This window comes from Delphinus delphis, chromosome 7 (genome assembly GCF_949987515.2).
Source record: "Delphinus delphis chromosome 7, mDelDel1.2, whole genome shotgun sequence".
NCBI classification, from domain to species: domain Eukaryota; kingdom Metazoa; phylum Chordata; class Mammalia; order Artiodactyla; family Delphinidae; genus Delphinus; species Delphinus delphis.
The window spans coordinates 8,044,607-8,072,025 of NC_082689.1; the positions used below are offsets into that span (position 1 = coordinate 8,044,607).

Consider the following 27,419-nt stretch of genomic DNA (forward strand, 5'->3'; position numbering starts at 1 on the left):
TTAGAGAAATGCAAATCAAAACTACAATGAGGTATCACCTCACACCAGTCAGAATGGCCATCATCAAAAAATCTACAAACAATAAATGCTGGAGAGGGTGTGGAGAAAAGGGAACACTCTTGCACTGCTGGTGGGAATGTGAATTGGTACAGCCACTATGGAGAACAGTATGGAGGTTCCTTAAAAAACTACAAATAGAACTACCATATGACCCAGCAATCCCACTACTGGGCATATACCCTGAGAAAACCATAATTCAAGAAGAGTCATGTACCACAATGTTCATTGCAGCTCTATTTACAATAGCCAGGACACGGAAGCAACCTAAGTGTCCACTGACAGATGAATAGATAAAGAAGATGTGGCACATATATACAATGGAATATTACTCAGGCATAAAAGGAAACGAAATTGAGTTATTTGTAGTGAGGTGGATGGACCTAGAGTCTGTCATACAGACTGAAGTAAGTCAAAAAGAGAAAAACAAATACCTCATGCTAACACATATATATGGAATCTAAAAAATATATATATATATATATATATGGTTCTGAAAAAACTAGGGGCAGGACAGGAATAAAGACACGGACATAGAGAATGGACTTGAGGATGCGGGGAGGGGAAAGGGTAAGCTGGGACGAAGTGAGAGAGTGGCATGGACATATATACACTACCAAATGTAAAATAGCTAGCTAGTGGGAAGCAGCCACACAGCACAGGGAGATCAGCTCGGTGCTCTGTGACCACCTAGAGGGGTGGGATAGGGAGGGTGGGAGGGAGATGTAAGAGGGAGGAGATATGGGGATATATGTATATGTATAGCTGATTCACTTTGTTATAAAGCAGAAACTAACACACCACTGTAAAGCAATTATACTCCAATAAAGATGTTAAAAAAAATAGTCTCCTACTGGCCAAAATTATGACAATTTAAGTATCAAAACTTTTAAATGACAACATTATCTATAACCCATTAAATAAAATAATAATCAATGAGTTCATACTGATAAAGACAAATAAATAAATAAATAAAAATGGGGGAAACTCTCCTTACATCAGAATCCCAAATAATAAATGTAGAAAAAAATAATGGCATTGGAAAATTACCATTGGTAATAATCATCATCATAATTAATTCATATTCATCAATGGATGTTAAAAACTAGTGGGTGGGGCTTCCCTGGTGGCGCAGTGGTTGAGAGTCCGCCTGCCGATGCAGGGGACACAGTTTCGTGCCCCGGTCCGGGAAGATCCCACATGCCCCGGAGCGGCTAGGCCCGTGAGCCATGGCCGCTGAGCCTGCGCGTCCAGAGCCTGTGCTCCGCAACAGGAGAGACCACAACAGTGAGAGGCCCGCGTACCACAAAAAAAAAAACAAAAAAAAAAAAACAAAGAGGAAAAGCATGTATTTATGATGGAGAAATCTGGCAGACCACCTTAACCAAATGATCGAAGTAAACACCTATAATGGGACAAATCAATATCATATGCCTCCTGATACGATACGTTAAGAAAAACATGTCACTTGTGAAACATCAATTAAACCCAAACTGAGGGACCTACTACAAAATAACTGGCCTATAATCTTCAAATATGTTAAATTATAAAAGGAAAAATTTCCAGGTTAAAGGAAACTAAAGACACATGACAATTCTATGCAACTTGTGATCCAGGATTTTCTTTTCATATAAACAGCATGATTGGGAAACTTGACGACGTGTGAATAAGATCTATAGATTCGCTAACGCCATTATATCAATGTTAATCTCCTGATTTTGATCCTTGCACAATGGGTAAAAAAGAGAATGGCTTCATTTTGAGTGTCTGCAACCTACTCTCAAACAGCTCAAAAAAAGGAGGGCAAGAGAGGAGGGCTGTTAATGTGGTAAAACGTTGATCCTGGGGAATCTGGCAAAGAGTATAGAGTAAGTTTCTGAACTATTCTTGCATCTTTCTGTTGGTGTGAAACTACACATTTTCAAAAAGAATCCAAGTTTTTAATTATAAAATTGTATCTGTTTATTGAGTTATGTTTCTCATGCTAAAGAACACTGCCAACAGCTAACAATATATCAATTAAAAAACACTCCCTAACATCATACAAATGATATACTGAATAAAAGAAGTTCAAATAATCAGTTATAGGTTATGTGGTCTACAAGATCATTCCATCCAGTTTCATATGGGTCAAGAGATTTATTAGCTGCAAGCTCAAATAAAGTGATCTCAAATGAGAGTTATGTCAATAAAAACACTGCCTCTCAACAGGTCAGAAGTGATTTTACTCACTTATATTTTACAAAATATTTTGAGGATTTAAAAGATTAAATGTCCTGAAAGGGACAACAACCCAGCACTTTTTGCAAACACAGCTGTTGGTTAAAGCTCTTGAGAGAAGAAAAGCTCTGGAATGAGAATCAGCTGTAGGAAGAAATAATGGTTATAAAATACTAAGAAAATTTTGGAATCTTTTTGTATTAATCTCCTTAATAGCTGACTTGTTTCTAAACATGTACTTCATTACTATATCCTAGGACCTCTTCAGGCCCTGGGCACAGAGCAATAAACACAACATGACCGACAAGGTCTCTCCTCTCATGGTACTTACAATCTAGGGGGCAGAGATGACAATAAACAAGTAAACAGACAATAAGGCAGTGAAACAGACAGATGAGATAGTGACAAGTGGGATGGGGAAAGAGGACACTACTTTAGCTTTGGTGATTAGGAAAAGCCTCTATTGAAGAGATAATTCAGAGCTAAAATCTGAATGACAAAAAGTCCATGTGAAGGTCTCAGGGTATGGCCTTCTTGGCGGAGAGAATGACAAGTGCAAAGACAACAAAGCAGAAACAATCTCAGAATGTTCAGAGAACTTTTAAAAAGGGAACTCATTAATACTCTCAATATAGTAGATGATACCAAAGAATTGTCAATTTTGTATCCGGTGTGATAATGGCATTGTGATTCTGCATGACAGTCTCCATACTGCATATGTATTCGTATGTATATGTACAATAAATGATGTCAGCGATTTCTTTAAAATATTTCAGCAAAGGAAAGAGAAATAAAAAATGGATGAATGCGGCAAAATGTGCAAAAACTCTTGAATTTGGTAAATGAAGGTTGATGAACTACTCTTTCTAGTTTTTATATGTTTGAAATTTTTCATAATTTTAAATAATTCTAGAAATTTTTTAGAATTTTTAGAATTTTAAATAATTTTAGAAATTCCACATAACAGAAACTTCATGCAAAAAATGGCAATACCTCATTTCTTCCTCTTACTTTAATACTCCAGTTCAGCTCTCACCTCTTCATTTTGTCTCCTGATTACCTCATTTGAAGAGATATAAAGGAAAGTTTTCAGGACAGGTACACACTAGATAGGCCCTACACTCTATGGCTGTGTCCAGTTTCTATGACAAACAGAACCAATCTACCTAAGGCAGGGCTGGAACCCAGAGAGAATTAAAATGAGAGAATATAAAATAAACAGCCACATACTGATAAACAACAAGTCATTCTGTCTGAGAAAAACAGGAATTGCCTGGACTAAGGACAATCCTCCCAGAGATTAAAAAACACAATAGGCTTCTTCCCCCTTCATTCCTTGGAGAATGCTCTGGCAAAGATCTCCGATTGTGAAATCCCACTGTCAGTTTTCAGTGTTGATCTCACTTGACCTTGCTATAGCACTTGACACACAGTTGAACACTCCGCCTCCTCTTGAGACTCTCTACTTCCTTGGCAGACATGACAGTAGTGCTAAAGATGCCAGTACTCCTTCCTTTTAAGGACAAGGGTCACATCCACAGCCCCCTGTGAGATGGCACGCAACTTCTGTCCCAGGCAACTAGTTCTGAAAGAACCAGGAGTGGGTCCCTAACCTAACAACCTATGATCTATAGAATGATGTGTCAGAAACTCTGATTTCCGGTAACAGAGTGGAGTCAATATTCTGAAAAACCTTCTGATATCAAATTACTACAACTGCTGAACAAAATATTACCAACTTGAGAGCACTGTTGAGCTCTCAAGAGAGAAAAGAAAATCCCCAGGAGCTAAAAATCAAGTGAGAGCTAGAAACCAGAATACGTAGAAGCTGAGGCTACAGAGACCCTGGGAGCACATCCTGGTTCCAGTACCAAGAGGCTTGTAGTTTAAAGCTGCAGGGGGAATAAGAGATAAAGCCTTCACCATATGAAATGTAGACAAGTAGAGATTAGCCCCAATGCAAAAAATCAAGACCCCTGAGGTCTTCAACAACTCAGTGAAAAGGTAGGCTGGAAAAAATACACCTACTGATAAAGAAAAACAATCAAGAAATGTATGTTTTGACCTGGGCTCCAACTGGGGGCAGAGGAGAGTTCCCCCAGAAGATTCACAAGGACGGGCCTGCACTCACGCAGTGCAGTCGCAGTAACCCCAAGCACAGACACTAACTTAGAGTGACCTTAAGCTGTAGTGTCTCAGGCTGCTGGCTGAACCAAACAAATCCTCCTCAGAATATTCCCACAGCCAAAAGCCTGATAAATGCTTACAAAACACATGAGGAAGAGAGCCATCATAACTGGAAATCAGAAAAAAATAGCGAAATGTGCTGCAAAGTAATTTGGGGTCATAAAAATGACAAGTACATAATTTTTTTAATAAATTTATTTTATTTTTTTTTTTTTTGGCTGCGTTGGGTCTTCGTTGCGGTGCACGGGCTTCTCATTGCAGGGGCTTCTCTTATTGCAGAGCACGGCGCGCAGGCTTCAGTAGTTGTGGCGCACAGACTTAGCTGCTCCGCGGCATGTGGGATCTGCCCGGGCCAGGGCTCGAACCCGTGTCCCCTGCATTGGCAGGTGGATTCTTAACCACTGTGCCACCAGGGAAGCCCAGAAGTAAAAAGTAAACTAATGTTGGTGGGTAACTTCATAGGTAAATGAAAGAGACTTTTTCCTCTTGAGTTTTTAAAACTATGTTAGATGGTTAAAAGCAAAAGTATATTGTCTGATGTGGTTCTCAATGTATGTAAAGGAGATATTTAAGACAACTAATTAGAAAGCAGGGAGGATAAAGAGGCCTAAATGGTGGTAAACTTCCTACATTTCTCCTGAAGTAGTAAGATATCAACACTAACAGATTATGACACAGTACAGATGTCAATTCTACCCAAACTGATTTTTAAATTCAACACATTTCCTATCAGAATCCCATGATTTTTCATAGATATAGACAAGCTTATCTTAAAATTTATACGGAAATGCAAAAGAACTAGAATAACCAAAATAATGAGGAAAAAAAAGAATAAAGTGGAGGAATACACTGCCCAATTTTAAGCTCTAAAGCTACAGAAATCAAGACTATGTGATAAGGGACACATAGACCAATGTAACAACATAGAGAACCCAGAAATAGACCCATTCAAATATGCCCAACTGATTTATGACAGAGGTGCAAAAGCAAGTCAAGGGAGGAAAGACAGCCTTTTCAACAAATGACTGGAGTAACTGGACATCAGTAGACAAAAAAATAAACCTTGACCTAAACCTCACATCTTGTAAAAACATTAACTCCAAATTTACTCTTAGACTCTATGACCCCAAAAGCGTCATCCATAAAGAAAAAAATGAATAAACTGTTACTCTTTTTTCATTTCTAGGACCTGGCCATTGACATAGCTGAATGGTAATTTAAGAAACTTTTACTCGACATGTTGAATATTAGAGCTCTTCTCAGAAGACCAAAAAGAGTAATTAGAATCTGAGTTCTCCATTTTATCCTTAAGTAGTAAAGTGGACAGGCAGGAGGGACTTATATATAGTTATTTCATTTTAATGAAAGACATTGGCTGGACACCATCTACCTACAACCTATCATTTTAGGATCTCTGTGAAAATCTCTAGGGAGTTAAATTTAAGTTTTAGACCCTCAAGGCTAATTCTGGGACTGCTGGCATCAATCAAGGGTTACTGATAAAGAAAAGGGGCCATCTTATGTATTATAACAAGGCTGATGCCATATCATCTTAAACTCTAGCTCCCAAATGCTTCTCTAACTTGTAAAGCATTATAACTCTTAGTAGAATATAGGTTTATATAGTTTTAGTCTAAGTTTAAAAACCATTATACTAGAAAATGTAATTAAGAAACTTAGCACAAAAAACAAAAAAAGGGACTTCCCTGGTGGTCCAGTGGTTAGGACCCTGGTCAGGGAACTGAGATCCTGCATGCCGCACAGCGCGGCCAAAAAAAAAAAAAGAGAGAGAGAGAGAAAGACTTAGATTATGAAATATTTTATTCCCTTCTGCAATGCCAAAGCCTAGCAAAGTGCCTGCTAAATAATAGGTCAATAAAGTTTGTGAAATGATCATTTCCAAAAGAAAAATGAAATTCTGAATTTAAGAAACTGAAATAATGAAACTCACTGAAATGTTATCACCTTTACCCTTCTGCCACAATCAATCAGACCCATTATTTTCACTCTATACTCTCAAATATGTGACAGTCTCTCTGTCATGTTCTAGTCCTCTGACAATGTCTAAGCTGAGGTCAAATTTGGGAGTCACCAGAGAACAAATAGTAACTGAAGTTGTAAACACAGAGGAGATGGACCTAGGGAGACAGTATGGAATAAAAAGAGAAGGAGCCTAGGATTGAGACTTGAGGAGCCTCAGAGTTCAACAGCCAGGGAGAAGAAAACCAAAACTGCAAAGACAGAAAGGAATGGTCTCCTCAGAAGGATACAGAAAACTTGGGAGAGTGTGATGTCAAGGAAATCAAGGTTTCAAGAAGGTGGTGGGCAATGAAGTCGTATGCTGCTAAGAGAGGTGAAATAAAGAATTAAGTGTTCATTTGACTTGGCAGTATGGATGTCACAGGGAGCTTGGTGAGAGCTGTTTTAGTGAAGCAACAGGAATAACCACCAAAGAGAAATAAGGTGAGGCACTAATGGGCAGGGAGGACGTGGAACTAATGAGTTCAGATGACTCTTCTGTGAGGTTTGGCTGTAAGAAGGGAGAGGTGAAATTAAAAGACAGAGTTTCCATTTGCTGTTGCTATTATTTTCATTAAAGAGGAAACTTAAATGTGTTAAAATACTGAAAGGAAAGAAGAGTTGAAAAGGTAGGGCCAAGATAAATGACAGCTCCAGTGAGGAGAGAAGGGGGGACAGGGATAGGTACATTTTGACTAGTATTCCCCCAGCATGTCCCATGTTTCTCAAGTTCACACATTCACTCACCTTCCACTCCAACCTCACTTTTAAAATTGTACCCACTGAAGAACAGCACAAATTCCACTTCCTCTCTCCTCTACAAACCTCACCTAATTTCTCTAGCTCTTGGGATCACTTCTCTGCAATCCCAGGGTGTGCTATGTTTTCCACGTTTATTTGGCCACAAAATCCTTTACAGCAGGTTCCACGTAATACACACTGGGAACGGGACATTTACTTCCTGTCCAGCTGTCCAACTCATGCCCTACCCTCTCAATCAGTCTTTCCCAACCATACCAGAACAAAGTAATACCTCCCTTGTAAAGTACTGAACAATTACATCATTCAGCATGCTAAGTGTTTAAGATCCTAGAATGTAAGCACCAAGAGCGTGGGGCCTTATCTGTCTGGTTTACCACTGTATCCCAGTACCTAGTAGGGCTGGCACATAGAGGGCACCCAGGAAATGTTCACTGAATGAAGTAATTAAAAGAGATGCCCTGGGCTTCCCTGGTGGCGCAGTGGTTGAGAGTCCGCCTGCCGATGCAGAGGACACGGGTTCGTGCCCCAGTCCAGGAAGATCTCACATGCCACGGAGCGGCTGGGCCCGTGAGCCATGGCCGCTGAGCCTGCGCGTCCGGAACCTGTGCTCCGCAACGGGAGAGGCCACAACAGTGAGAGGCCCGCGTACCGCGAAAAAAAAAAAAAAAGGGATGCCCTTAGGCAATATTTTACAATAAATATAAATGAAGAATAACTTTTAAAAAACTGTGAATCACTATGTTGTACAACTGAACCTTATAGAATACTGTATATCAACTATACCTCAAGAAAAAGATGCCCTGTCACTCCTCGACAATCATAAATTATTGACGAGCAAGAACTACGTCTTATGCCTATTTCTACACAGTGCCTTACAAAGCAGACCCTGAATGAATGTTCTTGATGACAGGATGATAATTTACAATGGCTAATGTCACAGTGGGAATTAAAAAGAGTTTGGCAATAAACTTTGACACTGATGAAAACAAATGAGAAGCCTATGTAGTGTTTCTCAACTCAAATTTTAAAAGGTAATGATAATAATCTTCAAAATACTAAAACATTTCCCCATATTCCAGAATTTAAGAAAACCCTTGAAGACAACTGAACTTTCTTTCCCCTGCTTATGACATTCTTTTTAAATTCATTTAATACTCCAGAATCTTGATGTCTACTATAAGATTTATCTGAATTCTGGAGTTTAATATTTTCACATCTTGATAACACACAGGAGTACATCAGGAAAGGCAGGAAGTACATTAAGGATATTGCTAGGGTGGATCTAAGTATCATCTCCCTGCCTAATAAAGACAGAATCATCTTAATGTCATTGAAGTACCAGAGTTCTGATCACAAATAACACAACAATAAATGTAAGATTTGCTTTAAGGCAGCAGCATACAAAACCAAAATTGAAAAAGATCATCCAGGGTCTTCTCAAATATAAGCTCTGCTATCAAATAAGGCCCCAAAATGTTATGAGGTGGAAGCTGCCTCATTTTTCAGCAAATAGCTTCATTTCTCATGTTTACTTTGTACAGAATTATATTATAAATTCAATCATGTTTCTCTTCCATATTTTATTATTATGATTAAAGTCATTTACAGAATTTCTAAACTGGAACAAATAAGATTACTTCTTATGCTTTAAAGACTTTCATACCAATTGGCACTTTCAAACCCCTGAAATGTATTCTATCTTCTCTTTTGGGGATAAACATACAGACCTTGGAGACAAATTCTAGACAAAGTAGCAAAAGGCTCGGGTCAAACACAAATACCTTTAGAAATAAGAAGAAATCTTTCCTCATCCTGTGGGGGAAGGAACAGACAGAGAAACTTTTGGAATCTAAAAGAATAGGGACTAAATAAAAACTTCATTTTTTTAAAACAGAAATCAGAATCTAAAGAAGCACAAGAAGGCACCCAATTGGTATCAGAATTCATGCTCAGTTCTAAATAGCAAAAGAAAGTGTCTCATAAACAAAAGGTTTTATTTTCATAATGTGAGTGGTCACCCTGGAATATCTCTGCCATCAGTAAACTTGGGCAATAATAGGATAAAAGAATATTCTCTCTCCTGAAGAAATTCAGGGCAGTATTTCAGCAGCACTGAAAAAGCTGCTCACAAGGTACTGGAAATTGCAACATGCCTTTCATTAACTCCTAGTCCGTGCTATCAAATAAAAGTCTAAGACCTTATCACTTTTCCTCATTACTTTTGGGTAGACTTTTTTTATCTTTTTATTTTATAAATTTAAAAACAATCACAAAGTAGAAAGAATGATGTAATGAATGTATGCTAACCACTGAAATTCAATAATTACCAATTAATACCCAATGTTATTTCACCTACTCCTATACACACACACAGCACTTCACCTTCCACAAATCCACATACACGTACTAAACTATACTGAAGCGTGTGAGAAGGCTTTTAATTTCCCTTTTAAAAACTCTTAAATTACAAGTCATAAATGGTAAAATATTTTACTCAGTGAAAACTACTGTTATCACTTAAGGCCTTTACTTACATAAAGCATAAATTTTATGGAGCAAGGTTATCATACATATTTCGTGCAAATTTCATGCTGTGATACAGAAGCAACGATTTAATAATAGAGCTGAAAAATAACTCATCCACCAGCTATATGCATAATTTGAATCGTAATCAAAGCCTTCATCTATCCACATACACTAATCTCAAAATCAGTAAGACAAAGGAAAAAAGTTGCAAAGCTTATCCACATGGCCAATTTTACCATGGCAATTTGGAAAAATATGTGACTTTCACAATCTATAATCAACTGGACAAAATGACTAAAATATACAAGAATTGAAAGCAGTTTTCCCTAAGTTATTTCAAATGTCAGTTTCCATGAAAACTATTTTTTTTCTACTTTAAACAAAAGATTAATATCAACCTGGCTTCTGTTAGGTTTTTTTTTTTTTTACTGTCACTTATATCTTACTTTTTTCTTGGGAAGGTGCTGCTACACCAATGCCTACTCTCAGGGCTGCAGCTACAAACATCTGGAATTTACTACCTACAGACTCAGCCCCAAGCAAGATAGGGCCTCGCTAAGGACCATGTTCCTGCCTACAACACAAGGTCCCCATGGCATCTTGCAGGACACTCCAGAGGAAGACATACAAAGTCACAAGCAGTTGTACTGCTCCCTCAAAGTCACAGAGAAGAATTCTAGCATTATTCAAGGCACCTGGAGGAATGCCAGACACAAAATTCTAAACAGCAAAATGACTAAGACTAAATTCAGACCACAGATAGAAAGATGAGGAAACTTTAATGACCCCCTAAGCCAATCTGCGGATTTGGGATCTGGTCTGTCAGCTAAGCACCCTGTACAGGGAGACCTGACAGAGGCCCTACAAAGACAAACTGATGCTGGTCCTCCTTTCTATAGTGAAATTATGTTCCACGTTCACACCATTCAACATGAGTGAGCTTGAAAGATGACTCTAGGGTTTGCAGCCTTTTCAAAATTCTGTATTTCCCAGATAAAAACCTCTACCACCCATAAGGGCATCACCATGGATTTAATAATTAATAACTTCAGGTAGTTAGTAGAGAAATAGGACAATCCAAGAAAAACAAATAACCAAAATAAATCCAAAAATATTGAAATGCAACTAAGACAGACCTGTGGCACTTCTTTCCTTGCTGCTTCAAAAAGAGAACTCAAAACAGCAGCCCTGGAATCCTTACTTCTCGGGAGACAAAACAAACCTAAAGTCTACTGGTCCCAGGGAAATAAGCTGGGCCTCCACTTCCACTCCAGAGCTCCAGTTTCCCAGTGTTGACGCAAGCCTTCCAAGTGGAGGAGGAAAGCATGGGACATCAGCTCCACAGCAACGTTAAGAACCTTGGGATTACTTTAAAATTGCAGGCTGTAAGAGTTCACCTTGTCATTTATGGGAAGCTACATCACTAAGACCTTGCTACTTCCAGATGCACATAAAATATAAAACCTATATTCATACAGGGCCTTTGTGCACGTTTCATAATCCAGATGTGAGGAAATCCAAAGTTACGATTCCCACAGCAACTGTAATCTTGGCAAACCTACACACATGTATTCTGTGTTACTTCACATGGTAGTGACCTTAAAAGAAACTTGAAAAGAAAAAAGCACATTTTAATCTCTGCAACGAATTACAAAGAAAAACTCCCAGACATATCAGAGATCAGAAAATTGCCTTCCTTCAGGGATAGTGGAGCTCTTTTTTTGAAACAATTAACAAAGACTAGACCAAGCACTGAAGAATATGCTGGAACAATTCTTACCTGGCCTGAGGACAAAGGCCAGAAAACTTAACAGTGTTTCCTCTAAACTCTCACTTCTAATTTGCTAAGACAACCAGCTGTTTGATGTTTAAAAGTTCATTTCAAATATTTAATACTTTCAAAAAGTACCTTAAATGCTAATCAGATGCAGAATAGGCTCAATTTTAGTTCCCACTTGAAGCAACAGACGAAACATTTGAAGCTACTACTAAATAGATCATCTACTGTAAAACAAGTCAAATAATATGTGCTTATGTCAGTTAATATAGAAAATGGTTTCCCCGGTTCTTAATTTAAGGTTAAAATGCCAGTTTTCTGGAGGGCCAAGTGCTACTACAATAGGCTAAAAGGTTAATGGAAGACAGCAGAGCTTAGTCGTTAAGAGGCTTCTGAAGCCAAAATGTCCAGGTTTGAATCCTGTTCTACCACTTAAAAGTTGTGGCTTTGGGCAAGTTATTTAACATCTCTGTGCCTCAGTTTCACCATCTAAAAGAGGCAATACTAAAACCTACCATGTAGAGCTGTCTTTAGTACTACATGAGGTAATACATGCAGAGTTCTCAAAGCAGTGCCTGGCAGATAGTAAGCACTCGATACGCAGTCGCTATTATTAATGTAAGGTCATTTATTTACCTTGGCAGCAATCTTTATTTATTTGATAAACCGGTACCCACACAAAAAGATTTAAAAAACTAAAAATAATTTTAATACCATAATGGAACTTTAACCAGTCTCTTTAGCACAACAATAATAAATGACCTTCCCTCCTCTTGCCTCCTTCCTCTACCCCTCTTGTAACTAAAGAAAAAGTCCAAACTCCTTAGCCAAACATTCAAGTTGCTTCATAATCTGTTGGCCCATACTGGCTCACCATCTTGCACAGTCCTCTAAGAACCTTCTGCTTCAACCAGTTTTCTCACAGTCCTCTAAATACACCTTGTACTCATTCAACAAGCATCTGAGAATCTACGGTGCCAAGCAGCGTGCTAACACTACATGCAAAAATTAATACACAGTCTCTGCCCTTAAAGAGATCATAGAATATATACTAGAAAAAGAGATATGCAAAAAATAGTTTCAATAGAATATAACTACAGTCACAAAAGAGCAAAGGTAAGGTAGCTACACGGAGAGGAGTTGATAAATTCTGTTGGTGAAGAAGTCCCCTCCGGGAGGGCTTCACAGAAAGAGGCTATGAGAAATGCTCAAGGGTAAAGAGGAATGCACCAGGCGGAGCAGAGGTCAGAGGGCACACTCTGGAGAGCAAACGGTGAAAAATATGGGCAAAGAAATTCTGGGGAATGACTTGCAGCTGGACTGCTGGGGAATGGACCAAAACTAGAAGCCAGAAAACAAGGATAGGCAAGCAGACTCTTGTACCCAAATCAGAAGCTCTGGGTAAGGCTTCACCCTGGGACCACCAAAAAGTTCTGAACAGGGGCCTAACATGATCAGATTTACAATTTAGTGTCACCACTGCAGCTGTAGTTCACGGGCTGACTTAGAAGGAGACACTGGAGACTGAGAAACCTGTTAAGACAGCTGGAAGGGTCCAGGCAGTGGTAGGGATGGAAAAAAAGGAAGCAGATTCAAAATGTAAATTAAGAACAGAATTAGTAGAGGGCGTAAGTAGAGGGGAAATCCTAATAAGACTCAGAGATTTCTAGCTTGAATAAATGGATGAATGGTGACAACACTTAGGCAGCAAAAAGAATACAGGACCACAAATGCAGAGCCTGAATCTTTATCCTAAGAATAATGGAAAGCAGGGCAGAGACAAAACCTAAGAAGAGGTAACAACCTACACAGACCTTTAACCAGAAAAGAAACTGGAAAATGCTGCCAAAGATCCACAAGCTCTCCCCAGAATGCACGGGGCTCAGAGCGGTTTAGAGACAGGTAAACTCAATGTTATTTAAACTGCTGGGGGGAGGGGAGGGGTTTTTAAAAAAACTTTCCGATTCATGCTAAGGCTAAATAATAACACTGATACCAAATCTGACAAAGACAGAACACATAAACACACACGCACTCTTTCACACACAGAATTACAGAAGAATTTTTGTTGCGAACATAAATGCAAAACCCAAAATAAGACAAAAAATAAAAAATTCATCCAACATTAAATTTTAAAAACTATATTCCATGAATGCATGGTAGAGAATGTTTACTCTAACATTATGAAATCTGTTAACATATTCACTATATAGTAAATTAACACAATGGAGCCAAACTGTCATCAGGCTAGAAGCCAAAAGGCATGGATCAAGTCCAACACCTATTTCATTTTCTTTCTACTTGCAGCAAGGATTACTATCAAACTCCACTCACTGAGCCAGACACCCTTGCCACTCGTGCAGCACACAACCTACACCTGTGAGTTCATTGGCCAACCAGTGGCCTCAACTCTAAGCCCTAACGATGTGCACCCAACTCCTATTCGTAATTAAGACTTCTTAGTAAACTAGGACTAAAAAGAAATTTTTCTAACGTGATAAGATATATTTCTCAAGGAAACAACACCTCTTATGTAGTATTCAGACCAAGAATAATATACATAACTTGAATCTAATCATAAGGAAACATCAGACAAACTAAATGAGGAACATCCTGTTAAAAACAAAACTGTCTTCTTCAAAAAATACCAATGTCATGTAGACAAAAAAGGCTAAAGAGCTGTTCTAGATTAAAGGAGATAGAAGAAACATGATAACTAAATACCATGTGGGATCCTACACCAGATCCTGTCCTAGAGGGGGAAAGATGCTAAAAGACATTACTGGATCAACTGACAACTTGTAATAGATGGCAGATATGATCAAAGTTGTATAAATGTCAAATTAACTAAGTTGATAACTTTTCTTTAGGTGTGTAAAAATATCCTTATTCTTGAAAAATACTCACTGAAGAATTTAGGGGTAATAATGTATGCAATTTACTCTCAAGAAGCTCAAGAAAACCGTTATTTTATATTTGTGTGTGTGTAGAGGATGAGAGGGAGGGAGGGTGAGTGATCACAAAAAATAAAGGAAATGGGACAAAATGTTAGCAACGGGTGAATCTAAGCAAAGGGTATATGCACTCTTGGGCATTTATCCCAGAGAAATGAAAACCTACATTCACACAAAAACTTCCACATGAATGTTTATAGCAACTTTATTCGTAATAGCCGAAAACAACCCAGGTGTCCTTCAACAGATGAATGGTTAACCAAGCTATGGTACTTCCATGCCATGGTACTACTCAGCAGTAAAAAGGAACAAACTATTGATACATGCATCAACCTGGAGAAATCACACGGGAACTATGTTGAGTGAAAAAAGTCAGTCTCAAAGGTATGTACTACATACCTCATTCCATATATAAAGCATTCCTGAAATGACAAATTAGACAGAAAGAGTTTAGAGGTTGCCAGCGGTTAGGGAGGCAGAGAGTGAGGGAGATGGCTATGGCCGTGAAAGTGTAGCACGAGAGGTCCTTGTGAAGGAAATATTCTGTATCTTGACTGTGGTGGTCAATCTACAGACGTAACAGAATGAAATACACATACATACACAGAGTACAAGTAAAACTGGTAAAATCGGAATAAGATGGGTAAATTGTATTGAGATCAATTTCCTAGTTGTGATATTATACTATAGCTCTCCAAGAGGAAACCAGATGAAGTGTACACAGGATCTCTCTGTATTATTCCTTACAACTGCATGTGATTCTACCAAGTAAAGTTTAAAAAGGAAAAAAGTTAAAAGATAGCCACAGAAAATAACTTATGGATAATGACAAAGCACTAGAGGCACTCCCAGAACAGGAAAAGGCTGCCAGCTATAACAGTTAAATTATTTACCATTCATTCAATATTGTTCTAAAGAAGCTAGTTGTTGCTATATAACAAAAAAGGTAATATAAATATTAGAAAAGAGACAAAATGATCAATTATAAATGAAATTACTGTCTACCTAGAAAATCCAATACAATCAAGTGATAAAGCATTACAATATGACTTCAGTAGTGTCCAAATACAACACAGATGGTTGTATCTGGAACCAACTTACGATGGTTCAACTTAGGATTTTTCAACTTTACGATGGTGTGAAAACGATATACATTCAGTAGAAACTGTACTTCAATTTTTGAATTTTGATCTTTTGTCAGGCTAGCAATATGTGGTAGATACTGTCTTGTGATGCTGAATAGTGGCAGTGAGCCACAGTTCCCAGTCAGCCACACCCTTACAAGCGTGAACAACTGATACACTTACAACCATTCTAGACCCAGACAACCCTTCTGTTCTTCACTTTCAGTACAGTATTCAATAAATTACATGAGCTATTCAACATTTTACCATAGAACAGACCTTGTGTTAGATGATTTTGCCCCACTGCGGGGTAATGTAAGTGTTCTGAACACATTTAAGGTAGGCTATGCTATGATGTTCAGTAGGTTAGGTGTATTATTAAACACGTTTTCAACTTGGCTGAAGAGTTTACTGAGAAGTCGCCCCATCAAGGAAGATCTGTATATAAAGTTAATAGCCTTTTTATTATATTCCACTAATAATCAGTTAGAAAACTTTGTATAAAAAAGAATTTTGTTTTTAAATTCTTTACATAAGTCATTTGCAATTATTTTTTAATATTTAAAAAAATTTTTCCCAGGAATATAGTGACTATATGTCTCTAATAAGTTTCTCCAAAACAACATATTCTCCAGTTCCCCCCCATTAAATACCATATTTAATCTTCTCTGATTTGCTGTTTCTCAGTATCTAGTCTACCTTTCACTTTAGAAGCCAAACTTGATTCAAAAATATTTTCCAATCCCCCAAGACCTTAAATACTTTGAACAAGCCTAAGCCAGCTGTAAAGGATGAGGATCTAAGGTTTCTTCCAGCTCTGAATCTCCATCTTGTCAGGAGCTAGAATCCCTTTAATCAGCTCTAGGAGACTAAATGGGCATTCTTCTGCAGACCTCAGGAGCATCTCTCATCTTCATGAGGTTTCTCTTGGAACATGAATTCCAAGTTCGCAGTCAGTGAAGCTCATTCTAGAGCAAAACCACATTTACTCCATTCATTCTAGTCAAGGCCTCTCACATTAGCCCCCATTTCAAACTAGAGCTGCTTCTAAACCACTATCAGCCCAATCCATTTCCTCCATGTGGATCTGCTGTGCAGTGCATCCTACATAAAAGCCAAGACAGTTTCTCACTCCTTATGCAGAAATACTTCTGCTAAGTTCCAGGTCTCCCAGGATAACAAGAAATATCCTCAGTTAAGAAGCAAAGATACAAAAAAATAAATTATTTTCATAGTTCTTGAAGAGCACGGAACCTATTATACCAGAGTAGGAAAGAATGGCATACACTTTTAAGAAAAGGAAGAATTTCTTTTACCTATATTTTTAATATAAATTAAACTCTCTTGTTATCATTCCAGGGACAGCAGGGGATGAAATTCTCAAGTGAAATATGGCACTGGCCTACACCATCTTAAAAATGCCAACAGTCCAGCAATGAGCCATCTCTTTAACTGTCTTTGCCTCTCAAAGTATAACAAATGAAACCTCTATTTAGACACACCACATTCATAACAATTTTCTTTAGAAAGTGGGATTACTAAGGATTCTCACTTTAAGGCATACATTTTAGTAACGTTTGATTTTTTGTTTCTTACAAGAGTATAAATTACATTTCTCAAGCAACATTATATATACATATATATGTACACATATATTTTAACTCTATTCACTAGTAATAAAAAGCATCTATTTAGACTTATCAATTAAAAATAATTATGCTTTTTCATAAATCAAGTTGGTTCAATAGTTTAAGAGGTTTTCAATATTTACAGATAATATAATTGTCTGTCTAGAAAATCTCAAAGGTTATACTCACAAATTATTAAGAGTAATGATTTCATCAAGAATGTCAGAAAGGGCAGATTCAACATCAACAAAGAAATTATCGATAACATTCCTATATGCCCACAATAATTAATTTGAAAACATGAGAGGAAAAATATCAATTCTTAGCAATAACCAAAATCACAAAATGTCTGGGAACAAAATTAATAACACTGATATAAGACCTAATTTAAATTCAAACATCATTATTTTTAAAATTATAAAAGACCTAAACAAATAAACAAACACTGCTCTTGACAAGAAAGACTCAATATTACAAAGCTATTGGCTGCAAATTAGTCAAAAAATTCAATGTAACCACAATTAAATTCCAATCACAACTTTTTTATAGAAACTAAGAAGCTCATCTTAAAAATCAAATAGAAAAAAAATGGGCAAAGGCTGTGAACAGACAATTTTCCAAAGAAGATATATTAATGGCCAAGAAGTTCATGAAAAAGATGCCCAACGTCATTAGCCATCAAGGAAATGCAAATCAAAACCATGAAGGGACTTCCCTGGTGGTCCAGTGGTTAAGACTCCACGCTCCCACCGCAGGGGGCCCGGGTTACATTCCTGGTCAGGGAACTAGATCCCGTATGCCACAACTAAAAGATCCCACACGCAGCAAAGAAGTCCTGTGTGCCGTGACTAAGACTGTGCGCAACCAAATAAATATTTTAAAAAAAGAAAACACACACAATGAGGTTCCATTTACACTCAAAAGGATGTCTACACCAAAACAAAACCCAGAAAATAACAAGTATCGGCAAGGATGTAGAGAAACTGGAACCCTCATATGTAGCTGATAGAAATGTAAAATGGTTCAACCACTGTGGAAAAGAGCCTGGCAATTCCTCAAAAAGTTAAACATAGAATTACCACATGACCCAGCAATTCCCCTTCTGGGTATATACCCAGAAGAGTTGAAAATAGTTAGTCAAATAAATAAATGTACACACATGTTCAAAGCAGCACTATTCACAACAGCCAAAAGGTGGAAACAACTCAAATGCCCATCAACAGATTAATGGATAAACAAATTGCGGCATATACATATAATAGAATATTATTCAGCCACAAAAAGAAGTAATACATGCTACAATATGGATGAACCTCAAAAACATTATGCTAAGTGAAAGAAGCCAGACAGACACAAGGTCATGTACGATTCCATGTACTATATATGTAATATCCAGAGTAGGTTAAATCCATAGGAACAGAACACAGATTGGTGACTCCCAGAAAACAGGGAAAGGGAAGAATAGGAATCAACTACTTAATGGGTACAGGGTTTTCTTTTGGGGTGATGAAAATGTTTTGGAACTAGACAGAGGTGATGGTTGTACAATACTGTGAATGCATGAAATGCCACTGTATCCCTTTAAAATGGTTAATTTTATGTTATGTGAATTTCACACCAATAAAAAATAATTTCAAAAATCAAATGGAAGAAAAAAATGTACACAATGGATGAAAAATATTTGCAAAGGAAGAGTAACAAGAAAAGATTTACTCTCTCAGATTTGAAGACATACTATGAAGTAATGGTAATTAAAACAGTATGATATTATTATAGTTGAAATAGGCAAAAACATCATAGAAGAAAACTGAGTCTAAAAATGGACCCTTAGGAAATTCTAAAAAAGGTATTTCAAATTAGTGGGAGAAAGACCACTCAAATGATAATAGGACAACTGGCTATCTGCTTAGAGAAAAGCAAAGTTAGATCCTTAATACTATACATAAAAAATAGACTACAGTTGGCTTAAAGTGCTAAATGTTGGAAGTAAAATTATAAACATATTAAAAGAAAATATAGGAGAAAACTGCTCAAAATCTAGGGGTAAAAAAAGGCTTCTTAGTTAAGACATAAAACACAGAAACCATAAAGAGACTCAAATTTTAAAAATTAAAAGCTTCTGTAAACCAAAAGAAACCATAAAGACAAAGCACCAGACTAGAAGAAAATATCTGCAACATTTAAGACTTCTAAGATTTATATACAGAATATGTAAAGAGCTACAAATCAATATGAAAGAAGCAACCCAACTAAAACAAAACAAAACAAACAATAATAACAACAACAAAAAAAAAAACAGGCAAAAGATAAGAACAGTCACAAAAAGAAATATTCAAATGTAACTGGTCTGTGTTTGGCCCAGGCATGGGTATTCTTAAATCTCGTCAGGTGATTCTTCTCTGCAGTCAGGGTAAAGAACCACCAAGCCACCTAGTTGGAGAATGGGGCGTGTCCAGGCTGCCCAAGGTGAAGTATAAGGGGAAAGGCAGGAAAAATAAACCACCACCTTAAAGGGCTCCTGCCCACTCACAAAGGAAGGCCCTGAGAGTACATTAAATGCCTAAAGGAGAATGGTTTATTTTTATCCAGTCAGAGAGCATTACCATTTTTATTTCTACAAGGTAGAAACATATGAATCACATTCTTTATAAAACTAACGAAGAAAATTATTAAATAAATTTACACTAAGTGAAAGCAGCCCAGGATTAAATACTTGCAAAAATATGACCAAAGCAGACACATATAATGTTATAGAGAGAAGCAAATCACTGAAAAATATCTGCATTGTGATTTCCTTTTATAAATTTCAAAAACATGCAAAATTAAACAACAGTTTAAGGATACAAACTATATGGTTCAAGTACGAAGAAAATACAAAATTCAGGTTACCTCTGAAATGGGAAGGAAGAGGTGGGATAAGGAACAGGAACATAGAGATCTTCAATTTTTTTCTTAAACCGGTGGTTAGGTACATGGGTATTCACTGTCCTAGTGTTCTGTATACCTTACACATATTTTACATACATTACTTTGTAACTTCTCAGTATTTAATAAAAAACTACCATTTAAAAACAAACAAGACCATACAAAAATGCATGTAAATACATATATAGTCTTTTAATTCTAGATTCAGTATTTGCCACTGAAAATCTGCTTGGTTCTATAGTGTCCTAACTAGTCGCCTGCTAGGAGTTAGCAAATGCTTGATTTTCATCTTTTCTTCTGAAGTTGCATTAACAAGGAATTTCATGGGGGTAGGGAGGGTTTACAGCAAAAGGCATGCCTTTTGATTAAACCCACTGAGAACCACGAGCAATCACTTCAGGGAGCTCCAGCAAAGAGGGCACTTCTCGAACTAAAGAGTAAAAAGGTTTGCAGAAGATAATTAGAAGCATTACAAGAGGAATGATGTGATTTGAACAATAAGATATTTTTCCATTAATTATTTTTTACCCAACTGAAATTCAATGAAACCCTGGATGAATCCTCAGCTCTCAATTCCTCTGAGATACAAAGATCAGAGTGAGTCCAGTTGAGCACTTGAAGTGTCAGGGCCAATTCTGCATGTGGTGGGCAGCTGTGAGTTCAAGGACAGTGCCACATGTACTCCTCCCTACCAGCCAGAAGTAAAAAAGTTCCAGAGAAACAGGCCTGGGCTCTGCCCACAACATTATCATCTGAGCATTCCTTTCATTAGAACAATACAAGATTACACAATGACCCTTAAGTTGAAGCAGGATTCTGGATGCCTGAGAAAGTGGGATACTCTTAGGGTATGGTAAGCTGACTGCTGAGACAATCAATAAATGAATTAGCATAAAGTATGCTGACTTCTTTGGAAGGAATTTTATGAACACAAGATTTAAGACTTCTTATACAATAAACAATGCAATCACAAGTACTAATAAAGAAGAACTAAGGGTGCTATAGTAAGAAAAGCTATAAATGAATTATGTGCAAGACTGTACTAAGGAATGTAGGGAAATTTTAAAAGACTCCATCTCTGTGTCAGAGGCATGCAGCAGTTGAAAAGATAAGATATATTAAAAAACTTGTGATAAAGCCAGACATCAAAAACACTCCACAATTCAGTCTAATCTAACCTCCCTAGTCGTCTGCTTTCCATAGTCACACCCAATTCAGCTAAACACATGCCTCACTCTTCCAAATCTCACATACTGCAATAGACTCTTCTCTCCGCAAATGCTTCGCCCTCCTTAGAGTATCATGCAAAATCTCACTTGTCCTTCAAGGCTCATCCCTAATGCTTCCTGCATCCTTGGAAGTCTTTTATAACCTACACACTCCCTTGTGATCTTTCATAATCCTTCTCTATTATGGTGCCATCCCTACTCTTACTTCTGTTTTAGTTCAACACTTGTCTTATCTCTCCTACTGAAGCAGGAGTAATGGAAAGAGCAGACATTGTGAAAAACCTAGATTTTAATCTGAACATTAACTGTCTGATATTGAGCAAACCAAACTACCTAGCTTTCTTAAGCCTATATCCAAATATACAAAATAGGGAAATTATTATGTATCTTGCATTACTTCATTAATAAATAGAGGGTATGTGGGTACTGTGTGTGTGAGAGAAAGAGAGGGGCAGAGACAAAGAGAAAGAAAGAGAGAATGTAGAAATATATAGGAATAATGAAAAAGTACAGGAAAGTAGTAGTTATTAGAATTGTATGTTTAAAAAGTTAGAGGAAAAACTGAACAGGTTAAGAAACAGTGAAGATATAAAAAGGATCCAAATCAAACTTCTAGAAATAAAAATGATGATGCCTGAGATGAAAACTACACTGGATGGGATTAACAGCAGATTAGACACTGTTGAGGAAAAAATTAGTAAACTTGAAGATAAAGCAATAGGAATTATCCAAAATGAAAAACAGGAAAAAAAGACAGAAAAAAATGAACAGAGGGCATCAGTGAGCTGTGGGACTTTAAGCAACCTAATATATGTATAACTGAAATCAGCAGGGCAGAGGAAGGGGACTGAGAAAAGTAAAGAAAGAAAAAATATTTGAAGAAGTAACAGCTGAAAATTTTCCAAATTTGATGAAAACTATAAAACTACAGTTTAAGAAGTTCAGTGTTTCACAAGAAACATAAAGCTATACCAAGGCAAATCATAATCAATTTGGTTAAAACCAGTCTAAAGGGAAATGTTAAAAGCAGCAGAGGAAAAAAAAAGACACATTAAGTACAAGAAACAGAAATAAAGAGGTCAGATTTCTTGTCAGAAACAAGCAAGGTAGAAGACAGTGAATCAAAATCCTTATAACACTGATTAAAAATAAAAAATGTTAATCTAGAATTCTTTATGCAGCAAATATATCTTTCAAACACAAAGGCAAAATACAAACTTTTTCAGACATGTGAAAACTGAAATAATCATCACTAGCAAACCTGCATGGCCAGAAACACTAAAGTCCTCAAAGCAGAAAGAATATGATAAAAAAGACGCAAACCTGGATCTACACAAAAGAATGAAGAGCTCTAGAAAAAGTAACTTACGGGTAAATATAAAGATTTTATTCTTAAAATTTAAGTCTCTTTAAAAGACAATTGATTACTTATAAATAATAATAACAGTGTATACTGGAATTGATCATATATGTGGAAGTAAAAAAATGATGAGCACAAAGGCCAGGAGGGAAAATTAAAAGATACTGCTAAAAGGTTTTCAAAAACAAATAAAACAAAACAAAACAAAACAAAAAAAGGACTTCCCTGGTGGCACAGTGGTTAAGAATCTGCCTGCCAAGGCAGGGGACACGAGTTCAATCCCTGGTCTGGGAAGATCCCACATGCCACAGAGCAACTAAGCTCATGCACCACAACTACTGAGCCTGCGCTCCACAGCCTGTGCACCACAACTATGGAAGCCTGCGCGCCCTAGAGCCTGTGCTCAGCAACAAGAGAAGCCACAGCAATGAGAAGCCCGCACACAGCAACAAAGAGTAGCCCCCGCTCACCGCAACTAGGGAAAGCCCACATGCAGCAACGTAGACCCAACGCAGACACACACACACACAAAGTTTTTATATGTGAAGTGGTATGATATCCTTGAAAGTAGACTGTGATAAGTTTAACGTGTATATATAAACCCTAAAGTAACCAGTAAATAAATAAATAGTTATCATTAATAAGCCAACAAGGGAGATGGACAATTTTAGAAAAAACAAAATTAATCCGAAAGAAGTGAAACAAAGAATAGATGGGACAAAAAAGAAAAATAACAAGATGAAAGATCAAACTTAACCATATCAATAATCACATTAAATGTAAATGGTCTAAGTACACCAATTAAAAGACTGTCAGGGGGGATTCCCTGGTGGTCCAGTGGTTAGGACTCCACGCTTCCACTGCAGGGGGCACGGGTTTGATCCCTGGTCGGGGAACTAAGATCCCACAAGCCATGCAGTATGGCCAAAAAGAAAAAGATTGTCAGACTAGTTAAAAAGCAACACTCAACAATATGCTGCCTACAGAAACACTTCAAATATAAGACACAAATAAGTTAAAAGTAAACGTATGGAAAAGATATACCATGCTAACACTAACAAAAGGAAAGCCGGAATGGCTTCATTAATATCAGTCAATGTAGGTTTCAGAGCACAGAACATTACTGTGGCTAAAGATCATTTCATAACATTAAAGGGGTTAATTCATCAAGAGCAAATAACAATTCTAAATGTGTATGTACTTAATACATTTAAGGAAGAAATACCAACTCTATACAAACTATTCCGGAAAATTAAAGGAAAGGAAATACTTCCCAATTCATTGAAGGTTGCCAGCACTACTCTGATACCAAAAACAAAAACAAAGATATTACAAGAAAAATCATCCCAAACCAGTATCTGTCATAATCACAGATGGAAAATTTTTAATAAATTTCAAGAAATAAATTCCAATAAAGACACAGACCTACTAGAGAATGGACTTGAGGATATGGGGAGGAGGAAGGGTAAACTGTGACAAAGCGAGAGAGAGGCATGGACATATATACACTACCAAACGTAAGGTAGATAGCTAGTGGGAAGCAGCTGCATGGCACAGGGAGATCAGCTCGGTGCTTTGTGACCGCCTGGAGGGGTGGGATAGGGAGAGTGGAAGGGAGGGAGACGCAAGAGGGAAGAGATATGGGAACATATGTGTATGTATAACTGATTCACTTTGTTATAAAGCAGAAACTAGCACACCATTGTAAAGCAATTATACTCCAATAAAGATGTAAAAAAAAAGAGAGAACACTTAAAAAAATTAAAAAATTTAAAAAAAAGAAAGAAATTCCAATGACATATAAAAATAATAACACATCAGGACCAAGTAGGGTTTATCTAGAGAATGCAAGGTTAGTTCTAATATTTGAAAGTCAATATAATTGACTATATTAAACCATTTCCAGTAGACTCGGAAAAAGCATTTGACTAAATCCAACATTTGTTTCTGATTAAAAAAAAAAAAAAAACAAGCTCTCAGCAAACTAGGAATAGAAGGAAACTTCTTCACTGACAAAGAAAATATACCAAAAGCCTACAGCTATCATCACACTTAATGGTGAAAGACTAAATGCTTTCTTCCTAAGATCAGGAATAAGACAAATATGTCTACTTCCACCACTTCTATTTAACATTGTACTGGGAACTGAAGCCAGTACAATAAGAAAAAATAAAAAGTTAAAGATTAAAAAGTAAGAAGTAGGGACTTCCCTGGTGGTGCAGGGGTTAAGAATCCGCCTGCCAATGCAGGGGACACGGGTTCGATCCCTGGACTGGGAAGATCCCACATGCCGCAGAGCAACTAAGCCCATGCACCACATCTACTGAGCCTGTGCTCTAGAGCCCTCTAGCCACAACTACTGAGCCCATGTGCCACAACTACTGAAGTCCACATGCCTAGAGCCCACGCTCCGCAACAAGAGAAGCCACAGAACAAAGAGGAGCCCCCGCTCACCGCAACTAGAGAAAACCCGCACACAGCAATGAAGACCCAACACAGCCAAAAATAAATAAATATATTAAAAAAATGGAAGAAGTAAAATTGTTTTCACAGATGACATAATCGTTATGTAGCAAATCCAATGAAATCTATTTAAAAAGCTGCTAGAAGAAATAAGCATAGCCAGGTTAACAAAGAGCCAATGTACAAAAATCAATCATATTTCTATATACTAGCAACAGTCAAAGATATAAAATTTTAAAAACCATCATTTCAATAGCATCAAAAATATAAAATACATAGGGCTAACTGTGACAAAAGATGTACAAGATATGTGCAGTGAACACTACAAAATATTGCTGAGAGAAAGAAAAGAAAACCTAAATAAATGTTCATGGGTTGGAAGATGTTAAGATGGCATTCTCCCCAAATCATCTATAGGTTCAATAAAATTTGAATCAAATTCTCAAGCGGACTTTTTTGAAAAGCTGACAAGCTGATTCTAAAATTAACACAGAAATGAAAAGGACCTCAAAGAGCCAAAGTCTGGAAAAAGAACATCAAAGTTGAAGGATTTACACTATCTGACTTCAAGTCTTTTTATAAAACTATAGGAATCAAATCAGTGTAGTACTGGCATCAATATCTACAAATAGATCAATGAAACAGAGAGTCCAGAAATAGAACCAAAAATATGTATAGATTTTCAACCTAGGTATAACCTAGGCACAAGGGAATTAAGTGAAGGAATACAGTCTTTTCAACAAATGGTTCTAAAAAAACTGGATTCCGTTTATTTTTTTTTGAATTCCATATATTTAAAAAATGAACTTTGATCCATACCTTGCACTATATATAAAAATTTACTCAAAGTGGATCATAGATTTACAAGTAAAACTTCCAGAACACAGGAGAATATCATTGTGATATTAACTTAGGCAAAGATTTTTTAGATAAAGCAAGAAAAGCACAATCCATAAAAGAAAAAATTGTAAGTTGGACATCATCAAAATTAAGAACTGCTCTTCAAAAGTCATCATTAAGAGAATAAAAAGAGACTAGGAGAAAATATTTGCAAATCCTATGCCTGAAAAAGGATATACATCCAGAATATACAAAGAACTTCTAAAATTCAGTGATAAGGAAACACACCCAATGAAAAATGGACAAAACATCTGAACAGACATTTCACCAAAGAAGTTATATGGATAGCAAACAAGTTCATGAAAAGATGAAGAGCATCACTTCCTTAGGGAAATACAATTTAAAATCAGGGGACTTCCCTGGCGGTCCAGTGGTTAAGACTCCACGCTTCTACTGCAGGGGGTGCAGGCTCGCTAAAATCCCTCATGCCTCATGGTGCAGCCAAAAAAAATAAAATAAATGTTAAAAATAAAATAAAATCCTAATGAGGTACCAATATACATCTATAAGAAAGTCTAAAGTTAAAAAGACTGACCATACCAAGTGTTGGCAAGGATGAGGAGGAACTGGACCTCTTATACTTTGCTGGTGGGAATGCAAAATAGTACACCCACTTTCCAAAACTTTGACAGTTGCTTTAAAAGTTAAGCATATACCTACCATATGATCTAGCCATTCTACTTCTAGGTATTTAACCAAGAGAAATAACAGTATACATCCACACAAAGGCTCGTACACAAATTTTCATAGCAACTTCATTTGTTACCAGCTAAAAATTAGAAACAACCAATACACCCATCAACAGGTGAATGTATTAATAAACTTCGGTACGTCCATTCAAAGGAATATTACTCAGCATTAAAGAGGAATCAACTACTGATACATTAAAAAAAAAGGATAAATATCAAAATAATTATGCTGAGTAAAAGAAGCATAACTATATACTATATGATTCCAGTTATATAAAATTCCAGGAAATTCTACGAAATAAAATTAATATATAATTACAGAAAGATCAGTGGTTGTCTGGCATGGGGGTCAAGGAGCCAGGGATGTAATGAAAGCTTTGAGGGTGATGGATATGTTCACTATCTTGTTTGTGATAATAGTCTCTTGAGTATATACATATATCAAAACTTAATAAATTGTATACTTTTAATACATACAATTTATAGTAAGTTGACAACACCTCAATTATCCAGCTTTTAAAAAATATGGTCTTGGGGCTTCCCTGGTGGCAAAGTGGTTGAGAGTCCACCTGCCGATGCAGGGGACACGGGTTCGTGCC

General features: G+C 36.9%; 1 protein-coding gene and 1 pseudogene across 1 annotated transcript in view; both read right to left on the reverse strand.

Moving 5' to 3' along the window:
* Nucleotides 1-27,419, reverse strand: part of DIS3L2 (DIS3 like 3'-5' exoribonuclease 2) — a 373,782-nt gene that overhangs the window by 340,747 nt on the left and 5,616 nt on the right. The window lies entirely within an intron of this gene.
* Nucleotides 13,848-13,981, reverse strand: LOC132428785 (small nucleolar RNA SNORA62/SNORA6 family; annotated as a pseudogene).